This window comes from Akebia trifoliata, chromosome 16, assembly GCF_017979445.1.
Source record: "Akebia trifoliata isolate Shusen 1 chromosome 16, ASM1797944v1, whole genome shotgun sequence".
Classification (NCBI taxonomy): domain Eukaryota; kingdom Viridiplantae; phylum Streptophyta; class Magnoliopsida; order Ranunculales; family Lardizabalaceae; genus Akebia; species Akebia trifoliata.
The window spans coordinates 585,728-598,092 of record NC_141390.1 but is presented as its reverse complement, the minus strand read 5'-3'; positions in this window follow the sequence as shown (position 1 = coordinate 598,092).

Genomic DNA, 12,365 nt, shown 5'->3' with positions numbered 1-12,365 from the left:
AGCTCTCAAGTCCCCCTTTAGAGACAAAGTAAAAGTTTTTCAGAGATCCGAACTCTATTTAAAGAGAAAATCAAGTATCAAGCACTGTTCTAGAAACTAAAAAATCCTTCTCAATCGATAAAACGCAAAGCTTGAAGAGAAGAAAATCTATAGAAGCCTCTACAAAAGATTTAGCACAATCAAAGCCATTGTCAAATCAACTTTTTCAATAGATAAAGCGCGAAGTCCAAAGAGAAAAAATGTTACAAACGTCATTTTTTTGTATTTGACTGTTAATCAGAGGAAAACATTGAGATTTGTACTCTCATTTTTATAAAAAATCAATAAAATTATTTGCGATCTTATTTCACGAATCTCAAGGTAGATTTATTAAAATTTATTGTCGACAAATTTCTTGCACACTCGGTGGGATGATCTTATCCTCTCATCTTTCAGTCAACTACAAAAACATTAACCAACATTTAAATGGCATCTCGAAACGACAATGCTATCGTATCTGCCGTAGTTGATAAAGGTAAGAAAATCCTTTCTTCCAATCTTGAATCTGCTTAGGTTATCAGTCGCGATTATCATGTAATGCAAATAATGATGAAAATTGGTGAAGCCTCTCCAGCACCACTCTAAGAAACATGCTAAAAAAATGGTACTTAGAACAATGACATCGTGGGCGGACGTTGTAGAAGACAACTTGTCAGATTCTCGATCCAATTCGAAGTCAAGAAAGGGATTGTCTAGATCTTTATCAATCACTTCTCTATCACAAACTCACACCTCTATCGGAGTAGTGATGACAGCTGGAGCACTAACAATAGAGGAACAAGCTGCCCAGATGGCGGACACCATCAACACGTTGTAAAGGCAATGAAAGAAAAAGACATTCAAATTATAACCCTTATCAGTCGTTTAGAGCAGAAAGACAGGGAAAATGAATTGAGTGTTGGACTCTCGCATCTTCCAAGATTCATTCTTGAAGTATACATGGCTCCGCGCGAAGAAGAGTAATGAGGAGACTATTCTCGCTCGTGAAATGCTACGAGAAACCCACCACAGGGATATGTTGCCTTGCTTTTGTTCAACAACTACAACAATGATCACTAACACCATTCATGTTTGGTATGAGGGGCATGCCATAGTCCTCATTGGTCTACTCTAATCCCTACACTCAACGCATTGAACAAATGCATCTTCTGGCAGGATATTAATCTAAAGTAACATATTACCCACTTCATCAAAATTTGCAACAACGCCGATACATTCGGCGACTTCATGGTGAAATAATTCGTTCATTCCTTCCACGACAATGCATTCGATTGATACACTAATTTAGAACCTAATTCAATAGAAAGTTGGAATCAACTTGGAAGAGTATTTCTTGGTCGCTTGTATAGCACTGGAAGAATGATAAGTATGGTAGAGCTTGTTGCTGTCAAACAAAGGAAGGATGAGTACATCGAGCGTTGGAGGAGTTTATCTTTAAGGAGCATCTCTTTCGACCCAACACCATATAGAAGATTCATAAGACGTTTCTTATACCTCACTATTACATAGCGAAACATCCAATATGCCATAAATACTCTTAGTCAATTTATGCAACAACTGCATACTCATCATTTTGATGCTGCAAATTGCATCCTTTGTTATCTAAAAGGATCCATTGGTAAAGGAATTTTCTTGTCCTCCTCAAGCGATCTATCTCTTTGAGGTTTCCCTAATTCTGATTGGGCAAGCTTCCCAACAACACGGAGATCCACAATTAGATATTTTACAATGCTAGGCTCCAGTCGTATCTCTTAGAAAACTAAGAAACAATCGACTGTTTCACACTCTTCTACTGAAGTTGGATATCGAGCATTGGCAAATGTTTTGTGTGAATTACAATGGCTTAAATCCACCTGTAGGAATTTAGTATTTTTCAGCCAGCACCTATTTTTGTATTTTGTGACAACCAAACCGCCATCTATATCAATTTTTTCATAAATGAACTAAGCATATCGAAATTGAGTGCCACTTCGTTCGAGAGAAGATCATCGCAAACTTCATTCAACTTCGCTTCATTCGCTCTCATAATCAACTTGCAGATTTATTTACAAAGCCACTTGGTGCAAAGGCATGTCAACGACTCACTAACAAGTTAGGTATGGTCGACATCACCAACTCCACTCCAACTTGAGGAGGGGTGTTAGGATTCATATCTTCTAGATACATTGAGATTAGAAGACATGTTGAGATTTTCCTACAAATCCTCCATTCTCCTACAAATCCTCAATTACGTTGAAGACTCCAACAAATCCTTCTTTAGTTGAAGTAACACACTTTTTAATTATTCTTTCCCTATCATAAATCATTATTTCTAGTTAAAAATCTATGATTAATTATTTAATATTGTTTATCTTCCACGTCTAGATGATTTCTTCAAATCTTGTTAAATCTGTAATCTATATATACCATATATGATTCATTCATCTTCTACAAGAGAAGATGAACAAAATGTGTATATTCCAATTTTATAGGGCACTTTGAAGTGAGGTGAGCCTTGAAGTGAGGGGGTGTAGGATGTAGTTTTGACAAAGGTTTGGGATTAAGCTTAGAATTAGATTGAGGTTTAGAAATTGACTATGGTTTAGGTTAGGAAATAGTTAAGGGATTGGAATTAGCTAAGGATTAGGGATAGGCTTCGGTAGGATTTGAAAGAGTGATTGTGGTTTTAGAAGTGATTTAGGTATGATGGGCTTAGAAGTGGGTGTAATGAAAAATGAGTTGTTTTTGAACCCATGGGTCAAATAAAGGCTTTCAACCATTTTATTAGAGAAAAATGTGGTATTGTCGAGTATTTGGACCCTTAGTCGATTTTTGGCTTAAAATTCACTTTCGAGGTAGGTTTGTAAAAATTGGGGTGTCTATAAATCGAAAATAGAAAACATATATATAATAATATCAAAGCAAAACTACACCCTATTGTTGTACAATGTAGCCTGAGTATACTGCACCCCATAAATGCATAATGAAATCACAATATGCTGCATCCTATAGGTGCTAAACAAACAAATTAATTCTTCTGACATGTCCATACAAAAATAAAAAAGAACATTACTGCTCAACCAAAAAATTAACTATCTCGCCTACCAACCATTCACGAAAAATAACTATTGTTCACAACCCACATAAGACATCCATAAATTCTTTGCTCCTCATAAACATCTTAAGCACAGAGTGATAGAGATCATTGTTGGGGGTTCGATCTATTAGTGAGTTAGTCCAAGAGGTTGATGAAATCTTGAATATTGGATGTTTTAGCTAGCTTGTTTATAGTAGATGTCTAGTTTAAACCACATCAATGAGTCTATCCGATGTATGACCAAATCACAAATCAGTAATCATTTACTATCTACGAGTTTGTGGTTTTGGAGTAACTCCACTTCTAAGACACACAAGTCAAGTGTTTGTGGGAATAGTAGGGGTAGCATCATCCTTTATCTCGTCAACATCATTAGGAGTCATGTCCAAAGGTGTTTGGGTCCTCCTCTTCTTGAGATATAGATGTATTATTAGGTGACATGCTACGAGATGCAAGTATCAAAATTTCATCACCATTACCATGTGTGCCTCCAATGATGAGATCCGGTTTCTTGGCAAACTCCAAAGGTTTCCAATGAAATATTGCATATTTCAAATGATGCCATAAAAAATATCATTAAAATAACTATAATGAACACCCTATAGAGGGGTGAATAGGTTTTTATCAAACTTTTTGATATTAAACTATCAATTTTGATCTCAAGCAAATATCACACACATACAATCAGATTCTCAAGAATAAAATGCAAAGTAAGAGTTTAGAGAAAATCAAATCATCTAATGAGACACAAATTTATAGTGATTCGACAACTTCGGTCCCTACTCTACTCTCAGAAAGTTCAGTAACTTGAGTTGATGTTTTTTTATTCAATATTTTCGGATTATGATTACTTACAAAGAAAAACGAGCACATCGTCGTGACACTATGCCTAAGACTTTCATCCGAGTTGTTTCGAGATCTCTTAACAAGAAATCTCTATAAAAACTCAAGTTAAAAAGAGAACCACTCTCTCTAACTCAAAATATTACTAAAATAGACCAGAAGAGAAGAAAATGATAAAGAAAATCTCAAGAGCTTATCAAAAGGACTCAGTCACCCGAGTGTTCAAAGAAGAGGAGGTATAAGAGTTTTGGTTCAGTTGACGTACTAAGAACACTCACACACATTCTTACCTTTTTGGATTTTCAGCTTGTGTTGATTTAGACCAGTCCTTCATTCTTCTTTAGCTTTAGCTCTAATAAATAGAACTTTAACAAGTTCTTCAAGATTTGGACTTCCCAACTCGTCTTCAATGTTTTCAATTTATACTAGAAATGAAAAATTTATAGGAAAATCTATACAAATCATGGATTAAGACAAATACTTCTATAATAATCAACCCTAAATTATATATAAAAAGACACAAAATCTTTAAAAAAATAAATCTAACAATTATATACCTCTATCCACTCATCTCACCACTGCTCAGATGTATCTAACTTGTCAGTGTTAGGATCATAAGCAATGTCAATATTTATGTAAATCTTATTTCAATGTCCCCCAAATGTCCTTTATTCTACCAACTTATTTTTCATTTTACCTCTATTCTATTCAACACCACTTCCTTTTTTTTATTTATTTGAAAACTCCCTCACTTATGTAGTATCCTTATCGAGGACTTATGTAGTATCCTTCCCTTCTTAACTTACTCGTATCATATGTAGACCCAAATGTTGTATGGGTGTCCAATTGGCTTTCTGACCCTTTTCATTGTTATCCTCCATTTGACAATAATAACAAAATATGAACCTTTAAAACTCATTGTCATTGACCCCACCACCATAAATATGGTTGGATGCTAGTCCGACAAAAATATCCCCTTAGTTATCCTACTTAAAAAAATCCCACCATCGAAATCCATTTAATTAACAAGAACAATTCAAAAAAGAAATATAAATTAGACATAAAAATCAAAGTTCAAACATGTATTACATGGCATCCACATAGTTTAAAAAATAATAAACCCTTTTGGTAAATTTCGATCAAAGTACAAAATTTCATGGAACGTTTACAAAATTCTTAACTTGTTGAGTTCCCATGATGAAACTAGAGTCAGTGATGATCAAACATGAACTCCAAGTCAAATCTAACACAAATCGAAGCCACAGTGATTATTAGACATGAATCCATAGCAAAAAATCTAACAAAAATAGTAAGTACAGTGATGATAAACATGTCTCAGAGCCAAAAACATAAATCAAAATCATAGTGATGATCAGACATGAATTCATAATCAAATCTAACCGACATCGAAACCACAATGATGATAAACATGAACCCACATCAAAATCTACTAGAAATAAAATCACAGGGATGATGATAAACATGACTCAAAACCAATTCCAACAGAAATCAAAACCACAATGATGTTTAACATGAAATCCAAGCTGAATCCAAAACTATACAACATGGGAATTATAAACATGAATTCAGTGCCAAATTAAACACCCAATTTGATCACAGTGATGGTAAATATGAACTCGGACCAAAAAATCAATAAAGATCAAAGCTACTTTGATGCTAAACATGAATCATGAAAAATCTAAATTTCAAATTTTTTCATCAATCAAACTAAAATAACCACCAAATTTCAGTTTTGTTTGCAAATCCACCATATTTCATGCACATAACCGGACTTTAGATATTTTCATCAATCAAACAAAAATAAACCAACAAATCATCGAATTTCATACACAAGAAACCAAATAAACCCATCACTTGTGTTACAATCGAACCAAGATTAGTACAAATCAAATAAAAATGAATTACCTAATGTCAATTGGTAAGAATTGAATGAGAAATATGATCTAAGATCCACTATAGAAGCCCATGGGCCTAACTCATCCTCACAAAATGGACTTGTGAGGTGAGGATTGCCCCAAGTTTATATATAGTGCAAGGTCATGATACCTAGGTGATGTGGGACTATCTCATACCCTCCTCCTCACGTTTAACGTGTCTCCTACATCCCTGTGATTACCTACTCTGATACCATGTAGAAGCCCATGGGCCTAACTCATCCTCACAAAACCGGCTTGTAAGGTGAGGATTGCCCCAAGTTTATATACAACTCAAGGTCATGATACCCATGTGATGTGGGACTATCTCTTATCCACTTTTGAAGAATATATAAATATATATATATATATATATATAGGGTCCCGTTCGCCACCCTTAGTTTTACCACACACTTTAACAAACGCGTTTTGTCTTACATGGGTTAGAAGTTTCGGAATGAGCTGATTTTTGGTGAGGATGATCTCTATGGTGAGGAGATCATCCTCACCAAAAATCAGCTCATTCCAAAACTTCTAACCCCATCAAAATTGATTTACAAAAAATGGACGGTCCACGATTTTTCAACGTGTAAACATGGGGCTAAACATTTCGGAATGGGCTGATTTTTGGGGAGGATGATCTTCTAATCATAGAGATCATCCTCACCAAAAATCAACTTATTCCAAAACTTCTAACCCATGTAGGACAAAAAACGTTTGTTAAAGTGTGTGGTAAAACTTAGGGTGCTGAACATTTCCCATATATATATATAGGGAAATGTTCAGCACCCTAAGTTTTACCACACACTTTAACAAACGTTTTTTGTCTTACATGGGTTAGAAGTTTTGGAATGGGCTGATTTTTGGTGAGGATGATCTCTATGATTAGAAGATCATCCTCCCAAAAAATCAGCCCATTCCGAAATGTTTAATCCCATGTTTACACGTTGAAAAATCGTGGACCGTCCATTTTTTGTAAACCATTTTTGATGGGGTAAGAAGTTTTGGAATGAACTGATTTTTGGTGAGGATGATCTCCTCACCATAGAGATCATCCTCACCAAAAATCAGCTCATTCCGAAACTTCTAACCCATGTAGGACAAAATGCGTTTGTTAAAGTGTGTGGTAAAACTTAGGGTGCCGAACGGGACCCATATATATATATATATATATAGAGAGAGAGAGAGAGAGAGAGAGAGAGAGGGTCCCATTCCCCACCCTAAGCTTTACCCTACACTTTAACAAACGTGTTTTGTCCTACATGGGTTAGAAGTTTTGGAATAGGCTGATTTTTGGTGAGGATGATCTCTATGGTGAGGAGATCATCCTGACCAAAAATCAGCTCATTCCAAAACTTCTAACCCCATCAAAAATTATTTACAAAAAATGGACGGTCCATGATTTTTCAACTTGTAAACATGGGGCTAAAAATTTCGGAATGGGCTGATTTTTGGTGAGGATGATCTTCTAATCATAGAGATCATCCTCACCAAAAATCAGCCCATTCCAAACTTCTAACCATGTAGGACAAAACACGCTTGTTAAAGTGTAGGGTAAAGCTTAGGGTGTTGAACATTTCCCATATATATATATATATATATATATATATATAGGGTAGCGATCCATGGCCAACAGTTTGGCAAACATTTTGGCAAACACATTTTTCAAAACATGGGTTAGAGGTCTTGGAATGGGCTGATTTTTGGTGAGGATGATCTCTACGGTGAGGAGATCATCCTCACCAAAAATCAGCTCATTCCAAAACTTCTAACCTCATCAAAAATGGTTTACAAAAAATGGACGGTTCACGATTTTTCAACTTGTAAAATGGGGCTAGAAGTTTTGGAATGAGCTGATTTTTGGTGAGGATGATCTCCTCACCGTAGAGATCATCCTCACCAAAAATCAGCCCATTCCAAGACCTCTAACCCATGTTTTGAAAAAGTGTTTGCCAAAATGTTTGCCAAACTGTTGGCCACGGATAGGGACCCATATATATATATATAGGGTCCCGTTCAGCACCCTAAGTTTTACCACACACTTTAACAAACGTGTTTTGTCTTACATGGGTTAGAAGTTTTGGAATGGGCTGATTTTTGGTGAGGATGATCTCTATGGTGAGGAGATCATCCTCACCAAAAATCAGCTCATTCCAAAACTTCTAACCCCATCAAAAATGGTTTACAAAAAATGGACGGTCCACGATTTTTCAACGTGTAAACATGGGGCTAAACATTTCGGAATGGGCTGATTTTTGGGGAAGATGATCTTCTAATCATAGAGATCATCCTCACCAAAAATCAGCCCATTCCAAAACTTCTAACCCATGTAGGACAAAAAACGTTTGTTAAAGTGTGTGGTAAAACTTAGGGTGCTGAACATTTCCCATATATATATATATATATATATATATATTAGGTTCTTCAAATCTACATATCAGCTGGTTTCATACACATGAATTTGGAAAATACAGTTAGAGTTCTTCAAATATAGTTGAGATATGTGTTACTTGTAGTTCAACAGTTAATCGGAGATGAAAATGGTCATTGCCATTGATCGAAAGTAGGGTTTCGATGAAAAGAGATGAGGAATGGGTTAGATTGAAGAGGGGGATATTAGATCGTGGGATACCCAATGTAATTTCTCAAATTGTTGAAGGTTATTTTTGTTCATTTATATGAACTATTTTTACGGTGTGTGTGCTTCTCTCACAAACGCATATTTTGAAAGCTCTTAAGACACACTTGACCAAACCGTGTTTTAAAATGCAGAAATTAAAAGCGTTTTTTTTTGTTGTTGTAATAAACACAAATCACAATGTAAAAATACGTTTTGAATCGTCAAAAAGTGCAAAAGTTCGGTTTGAAAGCTGAATCTAACAGCTCCTTAGTATTTTAACTCGTGTAATTATCTTCGTTATCCAAATTGGTCCAATCTTTAATATCGATCTCTTTTCTAAGACAAAGATTTAAAATACCAGGACTCATTAAAAATTGATAATAAGTAGTTTTACTCTTTATAACTTTTTTTTTTTTGAATCAATGCTTTTGATTAAATCATCATTAATGGAAGTGATGTATTCAAGTGTGCCAACAACAACCATAAGATGTCCCTTCTTTGTGTGGGTTGGCTACCTACATGGTTGATTTTGTTCAAGATGTTAAAGGTTTATGTTGATTTTTCCCTCTTAAGGTTGATTTAGCCCTCTTAAAGGTCTAATAGGTTAGGATCTTGGATGAGAAAATGAATTTTCTTCTTTCTCTCAGCCAGAATTTCATGTTTGCCTAGAAAACAAATTTTAAATTGAAATCATTCAAACATTTGGGACTAACTGATATGTACTCATTAAGCACAACAAACATAGATTTACCCAATTTTTTTTTTTCCAGTAAACAAAATATAAAAGAGATTTCCATCAGAACTCTGCAATTAAAGTGCTTGGGCGAAACTATTACTCGGATGGGTGATCTCTTGGGAAGTACTCCTTGTGTTGCACCCCTCCTACTTTTTAGTAAATTTATTTATTTAACCCCGAGAGGTTGGCTCAATGCCAATTTCGGACTGATATGCGATTAATGCCTATAGGTCGTGAGTTCAATACCCAATATGAGCATTAATTCCTCAAGGGCCACCTGCGAGGGCGCATCCTCACTTACTTGGTGTGTGTGATGTGTGGGAGGTGCCGGGACTAGTCCTTGGACAAGACCATGGTCTATGGACTGGGCAACGCCTAGATACGATCTCAGTTTGCTGTCTACAGCGATACCTAGTTATCAAAAAAATATAAAAAAGAAAAATAAATTTGGGTCAGAAAGGTCATTTTTATTATTATTCTTAGAAAATAATATACATCATAATTTATACTAAATTTTTTATTGAAAGAAAGGATGGAAACCGAAATTTACAGTGGCTGCAGGTCAAATTTGAAGGTCTGAAATTTACAATGGTCAAATTTGATTAATATAAATAATCACTGATTTTTTCAAGGCCTGAAATTTTTTCTAGATATACCATGAGGAGTTAGTAGAGGTCCCACAAATTTTAATGATTTATTTAACATACCTAGAATTTTATGATTAAAATAATTTAAAAATATATAATTAATATAAAAATATCTACAAATTATTGTGTAGTCTTGGGTTCAGGTTGAGTTTGGTTGTTTGAGTCCCCAACTTGAGCTCAACCTAAATTAAGGTCGGGTTAAGTTATTTTAGCCCAGGATCAACTCTTGTTCTACATAACTCGGCCTAGGCTCGCCTATCAATCAGGTTGAGCTCGGGCGACCTACCCAAGTTGAAGTCCTTTATATGATCCAACACTTCACAGACCTCCATTTACATTGATAAATAATGGTCTCATAGAAGATTTGCATTCATACCATCCATAACAAAGTCTAATATTAGAGATTAAATAACATAAACCGAAATGAAGTAAGCTTTACTAATAACCCTTATTGTTTCAAACATTTAAATTGAATTATGTCTAACATGATAGCCCTAATAATGTCTCAAAACAAAAACTCCCATTTCTGCACCAGAGGCTTGCCAAATTAAGATCCCCAGGACATCATCTAAATTTGAAAAATATTAAACAATGTTGGTGAAAAAACATAGCTCACAGGTATTCTTTAATGCCCATGATGGAAAATCATTAGCAGAGCTTTAGTTGGTGATTTAATAGATTTCTCGACCTTCTGAATTATTTAAATGAGGAAGTATGCTGCCATCTCTACTGTAATTATTTTATATTTTAATCTTATACCCTTGCTTGATTAGACAAAATAAAAAAAAAATAATCGTATACAATGTACGTTTGAATTATTTGTCTTTTTTATTTTGATTATCCGATGATTCCAAGATCTTATTTAATAGTAATTGCAAATAATGAGAAGGTCCAAATGAATACTTAGAATTTGTAAATGAGACTAGGCTATCCACATATAAATAACAATAACAATAACAAAAAGAACTAAGCCTTATCCCTCAAATTTGGGTTGGCTAAATGAATCATGTTTCTCTATGATGTATGCTACTATTGAAATAGTGTAGATTTAAATCCTCAAATGTAGTGTTGTAACAAAGTAATAAAATACTTGGGAGTTCGAGGTTGATCCACAGGGATTATGTTTGTTGGATAAATGTGAGATTTATCCTAATGTTTGAATGAAAGTAAAAGTAAAAGTGAAAGTGAGTGTTAAAGTAAGAGTTAAGTGGTTTATTTTTAAGTTGGGGTGTAATATTATAGTCCCACATCGGATATAAAGATCTAAAGAGTGTAACTTTTATATAGAATCTCTCACATAGTGTAGCAAGTGAGAGAGATATGGGAAAAGCCCACACGCACATGAGGACTCATGGGTTTTAAAAGAAATTTGGACCCATTGGTTCGAAAAACCTTAGTGCGTGTGTGCGTATATAATACGCACAGAGGGGAGGTACAAATCTTCGAATTTAAGCCTCGCGTGAAAGTTAATTTAATTTATCTATTGAGTTGAACTCAATGAGTTTGTTTCTAAAATACACAAGTGGCGTTACAACCCAAGAGATATTCTCTACAGAGCTTGGCGAAATTCCTCTAAGAGATTACAACCCAAGAGACATTCTTTATAGAACTTAGGTGAAATTCCTCTTAAAGGACCCTTTTGTTCTCAAAGATCAAAGAGAACGAATCAGACACAATTGCAATTGAAGCATAGAAACATTCTGAATTTCTATAAGAATTATATTCTTAATGGACTGGATAACGTGTACAGTCCAATGGTAAGTACAAAAGAACTATGGGAATCATTGGACAAAAAACATTAGAGAAAAGATGTCGAAAAAAGAAATTCGTTATCGGTAGATTCTTGACCTTTAAAATGAATGATTTTAATTCTATTAAGAGTCAACTACAACAACTTCAAATCATTATGTATAATATATACGTAAAAATAATGTCTTTTAAGTGAATCCTTTCAAGTGACTGCAATTATTGAATCCTTGAAAAATACCTCCTGACCTCCACTTGTCTATTAAAAAATGGGGTCCACATGTCAAAATATGGGACCCTCAAAGCTTCTCTTTGTAGATTTGGCACGCTCAAAATTACCTTCTATCATGTTCCTACGTATGGTGTTTCAAAAATTATCGGGATTCTCATAATAGTAATTCCAATCCCACTTTTTTTTTTTTTTTCAAAATAAGAAAGTTGGTATTGATTATAAATGGGCGAATCTGATTACAAGTAACAAATATTTGGAAGATCCAAAAGGTCTCCTCTCAAGGCTTTCTTAACAATAAATTTTGGGTCCTCTTTCTCACCTTAGAAACGAAGGTTATTATTTCATTCATCCCCATCAACAATACACAACCTTTTTGTAATTGAGAGAAGGCGAGACAAGATAATAAAAATGAAGGATTGAAAAATGCAAAAAACTAAATAAAAATGAAGGATTTAACGATGGTGTACACAATTTAGCTTCTTGTGCAATCCA